General features: G+C 45.7%; 1 pseudogene across 1 annotated transcript in view; it reads left to right on the plus strand.

Annotated features, from left to right (window-relative positions):
- Positions 1-1116: 1116 nt before the first annotated feature.
- The window catches only part of LOC144784514 (integrin beta-1-like), a 369893-nt pseudogene continuing 352746 nt past the window's right edge, over positions 1117-18263 (plus strand). Inside the window, exon 1 of the transcript XR_013601670.1 lies at positions 1117-1250. The product of XR_013601670.1 is annotated as an integrin beta-1-like (transcript). The remainder of the gene's footprint in view (positions 1251-18263) is intronic.

An 18263-nucleotide genomic window follows, 5' to 3' on the forward strand; every position in this document is an offset into this window, starting at 1 on the left:
ATGCACAATGCCAGCATGAGTGTGGCTTTTAGCAGTATGCTCCTGAGGGAAACTGCTTTACCATAGGTATGAAATTATATAGATGATCCAATTCACCGCAGCTTTTACTTGGACCTGTAAAACGAGAAACACCCTATTTACATGAACTTCATCAATCATTGTTTCCAGGCCTGGTTAACCCCCTTTGAGCACCAACTCTCTCTTGTGGTTTGTTTGGCCATTCTGCGGGTCCATAAATTAAACGATTTCTGTCAAAGATGGAGCCCTAGCTAATTTAATTACTGGGTTGATGCAGCTCTTAGGACAGCAGCCTGTGGCTGGGAATCGAGAGCTATTCTTATTTGGTCAATTAACTTGCCGACTCTGGCCAGTAGGCAAGTAGTTGTTTCCAAAAAACACCAGTCCGAAGCGTCCCTGTACGTCCTAATGCCCTTGGGGCCTTATTTATGAAGGCCTTGCGCCGCCGGTGCGCCACTTTTAAAATGGGAAAAAGTGACGCACTGGCAGCGCAAGGTCTTCATAAATAAGGCCCTGGCTTTTAGGGCTTGGCGCAACAGAAGACGACGATCCGCAGCTAGGTTTGGGCAGCAGTTTATTCAATTTGTATTTCTACACCACAATGTTTAGATTCGCGTACATTAATCTGTTTCAGAATTTTAAATAAACAAACTAACCTGAATTTAGTTGTCGACGTGAGTTCTTAGTAGATTGAATGCTTTGAAATTTAGAGCTAGTGGTAAGAGGTTATGCGCCTCTTATGCTGCATAACAAGCACCATCGACCAGATTATCGAGGAGTAGGGGTTCCAGCTTTTCCCGGCCATAGTGTAAGTGCGATAAAAAAAAAAAGCTGCAGAGAGATCGTTATCAGCATCAGTTGGTGCTGATATCAATTTTGGCAGACGGCCAATGTGCTACTTGCAAAATAACATTGACTGCTGCTATCTGAAAGTGACATGTGTAACTCATCAAAGTACATGCGGCCTGCAAGGTCACTCTTTTACCCTCGTTTGCTGCCCTCGCGCTGAGGTCACGGACGAGGAATGCGTTTCCTGCGGCAGGGGTGGGCCCTCCGAGGATAAACACAGGGGGAGCGGTAGGTGCGGGGAGTGTCTGTCAACGCCGTCCAGCCAAGCAGCGCGGCGAAGCAATCCCGGGACATTAGCGCCGTACTTGTACCTCTGCCGGACCGGGGTTCCGCAGACCGAGACCGCCTGTTGCCCCGCGCTGGAAGTGCCGCTGACTGCCAAGGTGAGAGCGGGAAACTCTGACAAATGCCCCCCCCAAATTGCAAAGGATGGAAGCCGGTGCCTGGGCCATTGGGAGGGCTTCCATAGTAAGAAGCAGCGAGAAGTCTAGACCTCTTCGTCGCCAGCATAGCGGACGGTGGCGTGAAAATGGAGGTGTCTTCTTGACAAATTGGCGTTGTGCTTTCGCGTGAGAGAGGGTTATGTGCCTACGGCTCTTCTGGAGTGTGGATATCGTATCTGCGGAGGGGGTGTCAGACAGTGTTATCTGACTCGGCTCGTGTATTTTCAACCCTGAGAAGGTTGAGGGTTTGTTAAGCACTGAGGTGCATGCACAGCCTTGGGGTGGGGTGTCTGTACCGTGCACGACTCTATCCGTTCTCGTTCCTTATTATAAGGGACGGGGGCTACCACTTAGTACAGGCCAAGGCGAACAACTAGGATTTGTGCCCGCAACAACTAACAATGTGACTGAGATATAACGTAATCTGAACACAATAAACCTTTAGCAGGCGACCGGCAGTAGACCTGAGTATCGGAGGTATTTAGGTTACTTTTCAAAGAAGCCCATCAGGTGTTTGTTGAGTCACCAGGGGGAGCACCATGGATCCCTGTAGAGCTTTGTTGGTTTGAGGGAACATCACAGTCTCTCGTGGGGGTATGCAGGTGCTGTGATTCATGGTGACCTCCTGATCCCTCTGAAGGTTGGTATAGCAGCCAGATCCATAGGTCTTCATCCTCGTCCTGTGTTTTTGATAATGTCGCCCGATGGCAAGTTTGAGCTTCAAATCTGGTCCCAGAGCCAGGTTGGTGTGGCGTCAACGCTAACGGCTTTTCCCATCCTACTGGCGGCTCAGTTTACTGTTCCCCACCCGCTGCCTAGGCACATCCCAGGCTTGGGCGGGATCCATAAAGAAGTAAGACGTTTGATTGGTTGCTGGGAGCAGCGGGGAGCATTAGGCCCTATTTCCCAGAGCCGATGTTTGATCCATGTAAAATAAGTTTGCTGGTGCTGCTCTGCCAGGGCGTAGTCTGGAAATATATAGATATTTTGATTCTCCTCCTTAGGGCTGCCTGCCAGGCTGCTAACATAAGTCTCGGACCTTAAAGTGAAGAAAATGAGCATCCACCGGATATGGTGCTGAGCCCAGTGGTGGCCTTTTAGCCAGGAATCTATATGCTCCCTCCAATGTGAAAAATGGAGCTAGGCTATACTCTGGTACAAAACTCTTAATCCAGCCTTCAAGGAAGTCCATCATATTTCGTCCCTCCAAACCCTTCGGCAGACAAACAACCCATCTATGACTTAGGCATGCCCGGACTTCAGCATCTTCCGCTCTTCCCTCAGAAAATCAGATATGGTGTGTAAGGGCCAATTCTTGTTGCCGTAGTTGTGCCGTTTGTGGTGGTTGTAACTCCTGAAGAGTTTACCCTGAGTGTGCCTCTATGCTGGTAAGTTTTCTGTAATCATCGTTCAAGAGTCTAACATCTAGTGACGCTGCATCAATCTTAGTATCTAAGGATGCTCTTGATGTTTCTATTACTTATAGGATGGTGTCCACCTAGTGGGGGGATCCTGACCACTGCTGTGAGGGTGAAGGATCTAAACAATCCTTCTTTTTCCGTCTCAGACTAATCGCCGATGACTGTGGAGGGGTCTTTTGAACCTAGCCATAGTTGTTGTGGCCTGCTAACGCAGTCGTTTTTGCCAGGAAGAAGGGTCCCTTTCCTTATTGCTATGCTATAATGCGACCCCAGTAGGTGGAAGCAGTTGCTGCAGGACACAACACTGGGGACTCTGTGCACTAGCCCGTGTGAACTGGGACTCCCTATGCATCAGAAGGTCAGGTAATGAGAGCAGCACGAGCAGCCTTGCAGAACGGTAGGGATTGGTGGGCTTTCCTGACGCCATGACATGTAAGGGACCCAGGCTCCCTGCAAAGACAGCTTGATGTAAGGAGCTGCAGAATACTTGGGATCAGAGCTCCAAAGATGCAGTCTCTAGTGAGAAAGGCAGGATGGTACCAAACCCCCGATCCTTCTAATCCTCAAGTTAATCAATAATGTAATGATCCAGGAGGGGGGCTGCTGCATGTAGGACAGTATCGATGTGGCCTACCTCAGGAACCTCTCCCTGCAGGCTGCAGATCCAGCGTTTGTCTCCCTCGGTGTTATTCAGAAAATCAAAGGCATTGGGAAGCTAGAAGGCTAGAATTTGGTGCCCCGCTGGTTACTTACTGCTTATCTACTATCCAAGCAGATCCTGCCGTTAGATCAGGCAAGGCCGTGCCAAGTTCAAAACGTCAACAGAAAGGTTTGAGGATAGATGCACAGCTATTTGGTCCTAGTTAATCCTTGTTAGGTTCTCCGTGGGTGGCGTTAGTACCTCGTAATACGCCTACTAATACTAATGCGAATGTGATGCCAGTGGGTCACTGGGACCATCCCCTTGGGAACACTATTCACTCCTCCTAATGACAGAGGATTCCACACAGTTCGTTCAGTTTCTACTTTCTTTTATTTATCACTGTTCATATTTTTGTAGATATTCATCAAGATATATTGTATGTCATATAACTTCATATTATTCATCATTCAGGGTATCATCATGATACATAACATCCTCGTTTGGGGCATCATTATAGTGCATAGCATCCAATGCATTTCGGGCTACTCATAGAGCCCTTCATCAGGGAATAACGCTGTAAAAATGAAAATAAAATAAAATATTGCTACAATATGCGTTACATCGTGTATTGTTAATCCATTTCAATAGCATTTCACTACAGTTCAAGATATCACATATAACATTACCCAGAAACATAACCGATAACTTACATGCCTGTCTGTGTCTTTTGGGAGTTTTTGAAGTTTATATTGACCGGTAAATTTCTAAAAGAAAATAATGCAAATCAGATGGTGGCCAAAAAATTAAATCTGGTACAACCATTTCTGCACACGGAATGAGGCTATTGTGGCATAGACTAACCTGTTCTTATCTGAGATTCAAGACGCCATGAACGCGGCTTCTGTGTTACACAATCGTCTTGGATTGCAAGTTTGTAACCGTTACGGTAATCAGACCTGCTAGCGGTCATGTGACCGAATGAAACTGTAAAAAGACTATGGACCGGCCGGTCTAAAAAGGTTTTCATATTATATTTCGAGCGTGTAAGTTCGGTATATTTAGTAAGTGTTTAGACCCATCTAATAGAGATGGATGGCATGATAAAGGAATATTTTAGGAAATGATTTGAAAAAATAGCGCTGCTTATATCAGTATCGAACAAAATGCTTAAAAAGCCCACTGTTGTTTTAAACAGCGCTGAAGGCGGTGCGCTAAGTGTCAACTGGGTTAGAATGTGTGATAGAACGCATACAGTATGAAAGATGCTGTATAAAGACAATGTAAACAAAAATATAAAAACAACACAGGGGTTACCAATCTAAAGCACTGAAGCAAATTTACATGTCGTATTTTACAGATAACATGAAAATTCGATTCTTTCGTTGAGTCCAAAAGGTTTTTGGGTACATAGTCTATAAATCCATGAGTTCTCTCTTTGGAGTAGGTGTTTCGTATTGTCTCTGCCTTCTATTTTATTGATACTTTCCAAGATCAAGAATTTCAGTTGTGCAATACTATGTTTAGATTCCATAAAGTGTGTCGCAACTGTGGATTTCACATTTTTCAAACGTATGTTCGATTTATGTTCTGTTATTCTTGTTTTGATTCGACGCTCCGTCTTCCCAATGTATAATTTGCCGCACGGGCATTTGAGGGCATATATGACATTTGTTGAGTCACATGTAGCATTCACTCTTAATTTTATTTCCTGGCCTTTCATAGGGTGGTTTATTTTGTTGCCTCTGATGACGTTGTTGCAATGGCCACAGTTGTGGCATGGTTTAGTACCATTGTAAATTTCTGTTATGGAAATTTGTGGTTGGAGCATTTCACCTATATTTTTTGTTCTGGTGAACGCAAATAAAGGAGGATCTTTGAAACAATTGTTAAAATCAGGTTCCAGAGTGAGCATTGGCCAGTGTTTCATTATGATGTTTTTGAATTTCTGACTTGATGTTGAATATTTCGATATTGCAACTATCCTGGTTTGCTCCTTTGAATGACTGGGTTGTAGTAATGAGTTTCTATCTCTCAGTGCCAGTTTCTGTTTCGATTCCTCCAGAATGTGTTTGGGATAGCCTCTTTGTTTAAATTTCTTTTCCATCTCTGATATCCTTTTTTGCAACGTGGTGGGTTCAGATGTAATTCTTTTGATTCTTGCCATCTGGGAGAAAGGTAGAAATCTTTTGAGGTTGTGTTCATGAAAGCTACCATAGTGGAGCATGTTGTTACGATCCGTACTTTTAATGTGCAGATCAGTTTCCAATCCTTTAGGTGTGCGGTTTACTTTGACATCTAGAAAGGTGATGGTGGTATTGGACATTTCGCAAGTTAGCTGAATTCTTTCATCAATTTGATTGAATTTTGTTAACACTTCATGTAATTGTTCTTTTGAACTTGACCAAATAATGAAAATATCATCGATGTAGCGAATAAAGAGTTTGAGATTATCGCTCCATTCTTTTTTGGACAAAATGTGTTTTTCCTCATAGAACTTCATAAAAAGGTTCGCATAGACCGGCGCTGCAGAATTGCCCATGGCAGTGCCAACTAATTGTAGGTACCAGCTGTCCTTGTATCTGAAATAACTTTGATATAAGGAAAAGAGCATTAGCTCCATTAGAAAAGTTTGAAAGTTCACATCCAAGTTAGTATTCATAAGAGCGTCTTCTATGGCTTCTATCCCCATGGAGTGGGGTATGCTCGTATACAGTGATCTTATGTCCGCTGTGCATAATATTATTTGTTCCTCTGGTTCAATTTTGATCGTATCCAATTTGACAATGAATTCCGTCGTATCCTTTATGTATGTGGTCATTTTTGTCACTGAGGGCTGAAGATATTTATCAAGTAGTTGACCTACAGGCTCATGTAAGCTATGCCTGGTTGATACGATTGGTCTTAGTGGTGGATCCATTAAATTTTTGTGGATTTTGGGTACCATATTCAAGGTTGGACTTTTTGGATTCTCTTTTAGTAAGAATTTTTTTGTTCTAGAATTTATTACACCCATTTCATGTGCTTTGTCTACAATAGTTTTGAGGTTATTAGCAAACTCCATAGTTGGATTCTGTTGGAGTCTCATGTACGTATTCGTGTCATTCACGTGTTCCAGTACTTTCTGTTCATATTTGTCTCGATCCATTATAACAATTGCACCACCCTTGTTAGCTTTAGTGCAGATGATTTTTTCGTTGTTTGATAATTTCCTGAGGGTATCAATGTCTTTCTGTGTGATATTCCTCTGTGTGTGACGTCGATGTTTGATTTTAGTTAAATCCTGTTTAACCATCTTCTCAAATATATCAATGGTTTTATGACTGGTGGGTGCTTGGAAAGAACTGCTAGGGCGTAATCCTTGTAATTGGTCTGCTTCCTGTGAAGTAGATTTTGGTAATATATTGTCAAAGAAGTGCCTTAGACATAACTTCCGTGTTAGTTTAAAGAAACTAACTTCCAATTCCAGATCATCTGTGGTATGAGTTGGAACATAAGATGTACCCTTTTGTAACAACTGTTCTTCATGTTGGCTTAATGAGTACCTACTTATATTGATAACTAAGTTGTCTTCAGAGTTTTGCTCCTTGTTACTGGTGCTTCTTTTTCCTTCTCCTTTTCTTGTTCCTTTGTTTTGTCCCCGCCTGGGTCGACTCTTTGTGATTGGCCTTGTTCTAAAAAATGGCTCTGCTGAGTTTGTATGGGGACAGTCGGTTGTGTACTTTGGTTTACATCCATATGGGTTGTTGGTTGTTGTTTGCTAGTTGTGGGCTGTTCTGTAGTTTTGCTTGTCGGTGGTTGTTTTCTTCTCTGTGTCGTGTCACCTTCCGAAGAGGACGTATCTGTCTGGGATGTATATTGTTTGTTGGCTCTCTTTCTCTAGTAAATTTCAGCCCAGGTATAAACCTCTCCTAAACGGTAGTCAAGTGTATCCCTTTTATATTTCCGAATTTTTCTTTCATTTATGTCGCTGGTATGTTTTTCCATTTGTGTACTTATATCTTCCAATATTTTGGATAATTCCTCCTCAGTCATTGAATTAGATAGTTCATTTTGAGTTTCAGCTATCTCTTTTGTTAGTTCTTCCAATATCTCTGATAACTCCTCTATTATCAGGAGAATAAGATCAAGTGAACACTTGTTTAGAATTTCGTACCACCGGTCTTGGAACTTCTTGGAATTTATACAGCATCTTTCATACTGTATGCGTTCTATCACACATTCTAACCCAGTTGACACTTAGCGCACCGCCTTCAGCGCTGTTTAAAACAACAGTGGGCTTTTTAAGCATTTTGTTCGATACTGATATAAGCAGCGCTATTTTTTCAAATCATTTCCTAAAATATTTCTTTATCATGCCATCCATCTCCATTAGATGGGTCTAAACACTTACTAAATATACCGAACTTACACGCTCGAAATATAATATGAAAACCTTTTTAGACCGGCCGGTCCATAGTCTTTTTACAGTTTCATTCGGTCACATGACCGCTAGCAGGTCTGATTACCGTAACGGTTACAAACTTGCAATCCAAGACGATTGTGTAACACAGAAGCCGCGTTCATGGCGTCTTGAATCTCAGATAAGAACAGGTTAGTCTATGCCACAATAGCCTCATTCCGTGTGCAGAAATGGTTGTACCAGATTTAATTTTTTGGCCACCATCTGATTTGCATTATTTTCTTTTAGAAATTTACCGGTCAATATAAACTTCAAAAACTCCCAAAAGACACAGACAGGCATGTAAGTTATCGGTTATGTTTCTGGGTAATGTTATATGTGATATCTTGAACTGTAGTGAAATGCTATTGAAATGGATTAACAATACACGATGTAACGCATATTGTAGCAATATTTTATTTTATTTTCATTTTTACAGCATTATTCCCTGATGAAGGGCTCTATGAGTAGCCCGAAATGCATTGGATGCTATGCACTATAATGATGCCCCAAACGAGGATGTTATGTATCATGATGATACCCTGAATGATGAATAATATGAAGTTATATGACATACAATATATCTTGATGAATATCTACAAAAATATGAACAGTGATAAATAAAAGAAAGTAGAAACTGAACGAACTGTGTGGAATCCTCTGTCATTAGGAGGAGTGAATAGTGTTCCCAAGGGGATGGTCCCAGTGACCCACTGGCAAGTTCAAAACGTTGCCACAAAGCCTCCTTACCATTGTGACTAGGGCGCACAGCGATGTCTTCTTTGAGCGTGCTACAATTATCTGTGAAGGTGCCTCAGTTACTGACCCAGGAGGGGTCATGTTGACCCAGTTGTATCCCAGCCTGGCAGGCCTTCAAAGCCAAACCACTCTCAACCCAGAAGCCCAGCCACAATTTCAGGGGTCTCTGCCAATATCGCATGATGTAGGTTGGGCACAGTAGCTGTCGGATCAAGCCCTGATCTTTGGACTGGGTAAGAGTGGTCTGCTTAATTCAGACACTCTGTTCATCACCACCCCCTTTTCTGAATTGTTTTTGGCCACTATAGGTGTGGCAGGGTATACTCAGACATGAGTCCCTTGCTCACTGCTCCATCAGGATTCAAGCAAGCCGGGCCGACGAGGCTGAAATGCCAGAAACCGGTCCCCGGTAGCTTGTCTCCTTTCTGGTGAAGAATTTGCTTGGTAGTTTGGTTTGCCCTGTTCCCATCATGCACTGGGGCAGGAACAGACTAATTTGCATATAGCCAAGTTCTGAGCTGGGATGGTGCAGTGAGCTAAAAAACGGTGATGGATCAAGCCCTGATCTTTGGACTGGGTAAGAGTGGTCTGCTTAATTCAGGCACTCTGTTCATCACCACCCCCTTTTCTGAATCATTTTGTCCACCATAAGCGTGGAAGGGTATACTCAGATGTGAGTCCCTTGCTCATTGCACCATCAGGATTCAAGCAAGCCGGGCCGACGACGCCTGAAATGCCAGAAACCGGTCCCCGGTAGCTTGTCTCCTTTCTGGTGAAGAATTGGCTTGGTAGTTTGGTCTGCCCTGTTCCCATGATGCACTGGGCCAGGGACAGACTAATTTGCATATAGCCAGGTTCTGAGCTGGGATGGGGCAGTGAGCTAAATAACGGTGATGGATCAAGCCCTGATCTTTGGACTGGGTAAGAGTGGTCTGCTTAATTCAGACACTCTGTTCATCACCACCCCCTTTTCTGAATCGTTTTTGGCCACTATAGGTGTGGCAGGGTATACTCAGACATGAGTCCCTTGCTCACTGCTCCATCAGGATTCAAGCAAGCCGGGCCGACGAGGCTGAAATGCCAGAAACCGGTCCCCGGTAGCTTGTCTCCTTTCTGGTGAAGAATTGGCTTGGTAGTTTGGTCTGCCCAGTTCCCATGATGCACTGGGCCAGGGACAGACTAATTTGCATATAGCCAGGTTCTGAGCTGGGATGGGGCAGTGAGCTAAATAACGGTGATGGATAAAGCCCTGATCTTTGGACTGGGTAAGAGTGGTCTGCTTAATTCAGACACTCTGTTCATCACCACCCCCTTTTCTGAATCTAGTAGTCCCAGGCGCTCACAGCAGTAGACACTCACACAGGGCTAACAAAAGACAGCAGCATCAGTACAACCCTGCTAACCAGGATGCCATGAGGTGTAGGCCCTGTGTCAAGAATCAGAGCAGCTGGTACTCGGCGGTCTCCGGACCAAGCGACTCCAAAAGGAGTCTGCCCTGGTCATATACAGAGGCGCCTTCCAAGTGAGTAGATGGTGGATCGATAATGGATCACTGCTGGATTCAAGGCCTCCTCCGTCGGACCTTTCTCAGTTCATATCCACCATCTTCAACATCCTGGTCACGCTCCAATACATTGCATTAAGTGCAGTTCTTAATTCCGGTTATTGAACATTTCTATCATGATATATCAACAGCTGCAGATTAGAATAACTATACAAAGAAGGGTTAAGAGAATAGTAACTCCTATCCATACTAAATGACATTTTTTTTTTTTTCCGGTCACATTCTACTCACGATGACTCATCCTATAGGATAAAGTACAGAGGGGAAGTGTACCGATGACGACAGATTATCCCAAAAATTGTTAGCAGTATATAAAAAATATTAGATGGTTAATCAAAAATGTTTTTTCTATGGTTACTCTCAAAAGAAAACAAGGTAGAAAGTACCTTTTTAAATGGCTATGTTTCTGATTAGTCCTTTCTTATAACAAGGTTAAGGTGATTTGTCTGAAAGATGTATATTTATTTATTTTATAGCACTATGAATTGCTAGCGAAATTGTCAAGAAGAGAAATGAAGGAAGAGAGGATAGACGGCTCATTACTTGGTTATCACAACTTTCGACTATTCTTTCATTTTAAGGATTAAGGGCCAGATGTACAACGCATTTTATCAGACCGTTTGCAACTAGTAAAATGCATTTTTCTGTGTGAAAACCCTATTTTGCACGACGGCAAATAAGGGTTGCGAGTAGCTATTAGGAAGGGGCATGCCAAAGGCTTCCCTTACTAATAGTGTTTCGCAGAGGGATATACAACTGTTTTGTGACCAGAATTCCGTCACAAAAAAATCGCAGTTTACCACCTACTTCAGGTAGGTGGTAAGCCAGTCGCATACATGAAGAGGTCCCTCGGGGGCCCCTTCCCTTTTGTGAATGGTAGTGAAAACCAGTAGCAGCTGCTATCGGACGGGGTGGTGGGGCAGTGGGGAGGGTTCCAGGAATGAAAAAAAAAGTGACTTACCTGGAACAGCCATTTGGCCGCCGCCTCTCCTCCGTCCTCTTCCTTCTTCCTGTCTCAGCGGCAGCAGGAAGCACCCGGGCACACAGGCTTCAATGAGCCAATCACAACACTGAAATGCAGCATTGTGATTGGTCTGAGCGCCATGATTCGGCGCTCAGACGTGGACAGGGAGCCTGTGCATGTTCCTTACCAGGCTGTGTAATACAGCCTGGTGGGGAACATGCAAAGTGCGCATGAATGTTTGGTCAGGCAAAGACGGCTGCCAAACGGTCTTGAGCACCTAGGGATTGCAAACCACTCCTCCCCCTGCTCTGGCCAGCCCCGCCCTGCCACTGACTGCATTAGGAAAAATAAAATGATAACGTTACGTTAACATTTAATTTTTCCTTTTTTAGCAGTTGGGCGATGCTCTTCCGCCTTAGCGGAGGAGCCTAAACTGGTGAAAACGATTTTTAAGAGCAGGCAGTGGTCTCACGGCTCACTGCTTACCCTTAAAAAATTAAACAGAAACGTTTCATTTTTCTTTGAAACGCATCCCATTTTCCTTTAAGGAAAATGGGCTGCAATAAAAAAAAGTTGCTTTATTTAAAATCAAACACAGACAAGGGGGTCTGCTGTCCCCAGCTGGCCCCCATACCTGTGTTATTGCCCATTCCCAATGGGTCGCAAAGTTGGCCTGCCCCATGAATATTGATGAGGCAGGTCGATTGCGACCCATTGAGATTTGCTAATTTGTCTGAGACACATTAGTACATTCCATTTTGCGAGTCTCTAAATGCGAGTCTCAATAAGTGGCAATTAGAGACTCGCAAAATGAAATGTTCGTACATCATAGCTTCATCGTAGCTTCATTGTATCTAATACGGCTTTCCCAATCTTTGCATTTGTCATTATGTTCTCGGATATGGTCTTCAGCTGTTTGCGTTACCTCCATCCTGGTAGTTTCTTGTTCTTCCAGAGTGGTTGTGGTCATCCCTATTTCGTACACTGTGCTGCCCAACTGTTGAACGTGTTCTCAGCAAGGATCATAGTTTCTTCAGGTCCTGGAGGAGATCTATTAATTTGTGTCTTAGGTCCACTTTCTATTCTTTTTCCAAGTCTTAGAAACGCTCATCCAAGTCTTTTTTAGTTAGCAGTGCGTCCAACACGATTTGTGGGGAGGAACAGAACCCTTCATTTTCTATAAGAAATCAAGAGATATCAGTTATAATTTGTTTCCCAGAATGACGGTTATGCAGATTTATTTTGTGGTTGTATTGACAATTGTACTTGACAGGGAGATGCAAGCGTGATCAGACGCCACCTTAAGTTTAATAAGTGTATGGTCCACAAAGACTCGGAGTGCATTATTGGGATACAATAGACAATTCTTGAATAACTTTGATGGGAGATGAGGAGTACGAGACAAGCCTGAATTCTTTAGCCTAAGGGTGCTGAATTCAGCAGGGTTTTTTAAGCAGCATTGTTTGCTGGTTTTAATGCAAATTTGTAAAATACGTTTACGTGATGTGGTCGGATGTAATTTAGCATGACTCTTTATTTAAAGCTCAATTGTTTGGTGGTAAACTGAGGTCTTTGCCTGGGATAATGTTAGGGTAGGGATGTATGAGGTCTAATGTTTTTACTGAGCGTCTTCTCAAAGTTAGGATCATCAATCAATCAATCAGTGAACTTGTAGAGCGCACTACTCACCCGTGAGGGTCTCAAGGCGCTGAGGGGAGGGGGTACTGCTACTGCTCGAAGAGCCAGGTCTTGAGGAGTCTTCTGAAAGTGAGCAGGTCTTGGGTCTGCTGCAGATGGGTGGGGAGGGTGTTTCAGGTCTTGGCGGCGAGGAAGGGGAAGGCTCTGCCACCGGAGGTTGTTCGTTGGATGCGCGGGACGGCACTGAGTGCGAGGGTGGCGGAGCGAAGCTGGCGGGCGGGGGTGAAGAAGCTGAGTCTGCTGTTTAGGTAGACTGGTCCCGTGTTGTGGAGTGCCTTGTGTGCGTGGGTGAGGAGCTTGAAGGCGATCCTCTTGTTGACGGGGGGCCAGTGCAAGTCTCTTAGGAGGGGGGTGATGTGGCTTTAACGAGGGATGTTGAGAATCATGCAGGTGGAGGCGTTTTGGATGCGTTGTAGCAGTCGTAGGTGTTTGGCCGGGATTCCTGCGTAGAGTGCGTTGCCATAGTCCAGTCTGCTGCTGACGAGGGCCTGGGTCACCATTCAGGTTTCGGTCGGGATCCACTTGTAGATCCTGCGGAGTATGCGGAGGGTGTTGTAGCAGGAGGAGGAGATGGAGTTGACCTGCTTTGTCATGGAGAGGGAGGAGTCGAGGATGAATCCTAGGTTGCGTGCGTGGTCCGTATGTGTTGGTGCTGTTCCCAGTGAGGTCGGCCACCAGGAGTCGTCCCAGGCAGAGGGAGTGGGGCCGAGGATGAGGACCTCCGTTTTGTCCGAGTTCAGTTTCAGACGGCTGCTCCTCATTTACTCGGCGGCGGCCTTCATTCCCTCGTGGAGGTTGGTTTTGGCGGTGTGCGGGTCCTTGGTGAGGGAGAGGATGAGCTAGGTGTCGTCGGCGTAGGAGATGATGTTCAGGTCGTGGTTTTGAGCCACGTGTGCGAGGGGGGCCATGTAGACGTTGAACAGGGTCGGGCTGAGGGATGAGCCCTGGGGTACGCCGCAGATGATGTCTGTGGCTTCGGATCGGAAGGGTGGGAGGCGGACTCTCTGGGTTCTGTCGGAGAGGAAGGACGTGGTCCAGTCCAGGGCCTTCTCTTGGATTCCGGCTTCTTGGAGGCGTGTCCTTAGTGTGCGGTGGCAGACCGTGTCAAAGGCAGTTGACAGGTCCAGGAGGATGAGGGCTGATGTTTCGCCGTTCTAATTGGCGTCTGATGTCGTCTGTGGCGGCGATGAGGGCTGTCTCGGTGCTGTGGTTCTGTCTGAAACCGGACTGGGATGGGTCTAAGATGTTGTTGTCCTTGAGGTGGCGGGTCAGTTGCATGTTGGTGATTTTCTCGATGACCTTTGCCGGGAAAGGGAGCAGGGAGATGGGCCAGAAGTTCTTGAGGTCCGCCTTGGGTTTCTTGAGGAGAGCGTTGATTTCGGTGTGCTTTCAGCTTTCTGGGAATGTCGCTGTCTCGAAGGAGATGTTGATGACTTTCCGTAGTTGGGGTGCAATGGTTGTGTCTGCTTTGTTGAATACGTGGTGTGGGCAGCGGTCTGTTGGTGAGCCTGAGTGGATGGAGTTCATTACCTTGCGGGTCTCGTCGTCCTTGACGTGGGACCAGGAGGTCAGCTGGTTGGTGCAGGTGGCATTCGGGGTGGGGGCTGTCGTAGTCGGGGCGGTCGAGGTGTTGAAGCTGTCGTGGATGTCAGCGAACTTGCGATGGAAGATGGTGGCCAGTGATTCGCACAGATCTTGCGAGGGTGGGATGTCGTTGGTGCTTCCGCTGGGGTTGGAGAGTTCCTTCACTATGCTGAATAGCTCTTTGCTGTCGTGTGCGTTGCTGTCCAGGCGGGTTTTGAAGGAAGATCTCTTGGCTGTTCTGATGAGTTGGTTATGTCTGCGGGTGGCGTGCTTGTGGGCTCGTGGTTGTTCGCTGTGCGGTCTTCGGTGATTTTGCTCCAGCAACGGCGAGGCAGCTGTTGGGTGCTGTGGTGTGTGGTTTGTTTCTGGAAGGTGAAGTGGATCCAGCGGTGGTCGGTCCAGTGGGGTTCGGTGGTGTGATCATCTGCTTTTGGTGTGTATATGCTAATGAAATATATTTCATGCCCATCCTTTGGTTTGAGTGGGATGAGCCATCTTCCCTTGTCATCCAACTCTGCAGAGATGGCAGTCATTCTAGCTGTTTTAACTGGAAGGGTGATGCTCTCTCTTTTTTTTTCTTTTTTTTTAAACAGAGAGAGGGTGTGCATGTAATTCATAAGTTACACATGCCTCTAACTGTGCTTAATCAAATTGCTTCTCTTGCAAGAATACAATGTCCCCTTTAAATTCAGAGCAGTAATCAAATATTTTACTTCTTTTAACTGTCGATTTAGACACTGAGTATTTAAAGAGTATTTTACTCTTTGCTCATGTTGTAAGGGGTTACATCATTTTCGAATGTACTTGATGAGAGTGTTTGTTACAGTAACATCAAATGTGGGTAAGATGCAGACACCACATTAGCAGCATTTCTTTGTGGTAGTATTCAGATTATCATGGTGTTAGATGTATTCTAGGGTATAGCTCTCAATATTCAGTGTGGGCATACAGGGATACTATATTTTGTAGGGTACAAGCATTACAGTATAAAACATCACTGAAAGATAGTCCATTTCAGCAGTAGAAACGAAGGGGGAAAAAAGGCATGGTAAAAGAACTGAAAGCAATAATGAAGAATAACACTGATCGCTCTTGTCCTTAACAATTCTACCTCCATCCTCCCTTTTCACAGGACTGTACAGAGTACATAAAGAACTGGCACTCATCTTGTCACATTCAGGACTTAGATGAAAATTGAAGATTTGGTGAACCCCAAATGTGGCTGAATTAGTAAACCAAGGTTGGGGGCTGCCATCCAGCAATGTTACATTTAGGGGGTTGGGAGGGTGGCTGCCTCGTCATGATATTTGATCCTTCATGCATGGTGGTGCAGACACACTGTGAGACGTTAGCCTATTATATGCTGTCCACTAATTAAAGTGGGCACCAGTCCAAACAACCCTTATGGTGATTTAAGAGGTCAAAGATTACATTAGAAAGCTATCCAAGTGGTAGCTGTGGAGAGAAACCTTCAGGCTTAGTCTTGAAGGAATGTTAAGCAGCTTGTTTTACCAGAATGCAACCTTATAGTATTGGTTAAATGAAAGGGGAAACCACACGGTAGTTATAAAAATATGTATTTATTAATATAATACTGTCTAGCACATCACAGTGTCCCCTACATGGAGATAATGACACAATACACAATACTGTGGCAACGAATCATCAGTAAGTAGCAATAATATACAGAGGGCCCCAGAAGGGGAACAAACCATATACTAAAATAGTGGTATAAGAACCACAACTCGAGTCCAGACAGTGCCTAGTACATGTAGAATCGCTGGTACCCAAAGGAACTACCCAAGTTGAGTACGTAGAGACCCAACGGAGGACGGATGCAGTGTGGGAACATGACGGCGTGCTCCGTACAAGTCTATGGGAAAGTCGCGGTTGAAGTTTTAGTGATTACAGACCCTTACCAGTGGATTACGAAGAAACCCTTTAGAACATAGAAGATTGGAGAGCCACTCCACCCATGGATACCAAAGTACCAGAGTTACCTATCCCAGGGAAACCGGGTGCATGAGGCTGAAGTGGCGTCAGAAACCGTTGCCGATCTCAATGGGAGTCTTCAAAGAAATGCCACTGCTGGAAAGAAGATGAGTGGTCGGTGGAACCCACAGGTGTATTCTTGATGGAAGGAACCTGAAGACAGAGTCTGGGTCACTCAGGAGTGAACAGGGGCTCTGTAGACGAATGCACACCGATATCGGGTGCTTCAGGTGTGAAGAAGGAGACATTGACTCTGCAGCCACGAGGACCAGGAGACGTCGAGCACGACCAGGAGCCGGATACGAGCTGTCCCACGAAGGATGTCAAGTGCTGAGGGGTCAGTGTCCGGTGGGAGCACCACCAAGCCTTGGCAGCGGCAACCCACGAAGACGGTTGAGTAAGGTTATGGTCTGGCCCAGCAAGGACCAGGAGACTCACCATAGCAAGGGGAATCAGGGAGCGCCTGGAGCAACTAGGGCAGCCTAAGAAAAGCAGTGTTGTCCCTCAAATGGACCCACAGGCCGGAGGCACAGGAGTCGTGAGGGGACCTCTAGCAAGTTCACAAAGTAACAGCTTGCAGGGCACAAATTATAAGGAGGCCAAAGTCCTTTGTACAAAATGTGCGCAGAGGTTGGGGCTATCGAAAGCCCAATGCACTTAGTTGGGGAACGCCAACAAGCATATGCATCACAAAAGTACGCAGTGCACAGGGGTTTAGGTTATGCTGTCCCCACATGGGATACTGTCCTCAAACTTGGTGAGAGGGCAGCTCAACCTCAAGGAACATTGGAACCCACCTTCTGTGTTGCTGGAGCCTTCGGAGTCTGCAGGAACTCAGGATCAGCGGACCAGTCAGTTGCATTATGGTGCCTGTGAATGCAAGGAGGTGACTCCTTCACCCCAAGGGAGATACTTCAGTTGTCCTTGATGCTCCACAGGTCCTGCACTGAGCCTGTATGGTGCACTTTAACAGACAATGCTTTGGACAGAGAGGGAAACGAAGTCGGCCCAGTCGAAGTCCAGAGTGTCCAGATGGTCGAAGGTCAGTAGTTTCGTGTTCAGAATCTTGTCCACGTCGAATCTAGGGTGCTACAGCCAGGTAAGCCCTTAAGTACCCACGGGAGAGGGTTGGACACATTCAGGGGATCCTCCCAGAGAGAGGAGGATCTGGACAATGGGGAGGATACTCCACTGTCCTTTGTCCAGTTTCACGCCGGAACGGGAGCAGGACTGGTTTGAACCAGACTATGCACAGGGACACCAAGTGTGCCCCAGATGCAGACTTTCTGGCACTTTGGAAGTGCACCCACCCAGCCCCAATACACTAAATCCTTTCTGGGAGGTGGTCACATCTCCCTGTGATAGGATGTCTATTGTGTTGCCTTCCCCTGTTCGAGCTTGGCTCAGCAGCAGGAGGGCAGAAATGGGTCTCTGGTTGGCAGCAAGGATTTTGTGCTGTCCAGGTCGAGAAGACTGGTACTGGGAAGACCAGGGACCCCATTAGGCTAGCTTCAGAAGGGTGGAATTATGGATCTATGACATAATATTGACAGACAGAATATCTACATACAAAAATATCGACACAAAAATATCGACATCAAAAATATCTGAGTTAGAGGAGCCAGGCTGGCGACCGAGATGGCTGCATAGACGCTCGGCTCCGTGAGCCTTCTCACCCCGCGCATACATCCTGGCAACTATCCTGAGACGTCACGGCATATTTAAGTAGGCGAAGGACAACTTTCACTGACCGTTTGCTCCTGAGGCTTTTACGTGTGGCAGACCCGAGGAAATGTCCCCGACTGTTTTGCGGCCTTCACAGAGCTGGGACCGGGGTGTCGAGTGAGGAGGGTAGCCGGCCGCGACTGCGACAACAGCGGCCTCTGGTGG

This window comes from Lissotriton helveticus, chromosome 10 (assembly GCF_964261635.1).
Source record: "Lissotriton helveticus chromosome 10, aLisHel1.1, whole genome shotgun sequence".
NCBI lineage: Eukaryota > Metazoa > Chordata > Amphibia > Caudata > Salamandridae > Lissotriton > Lissotriton helveticus.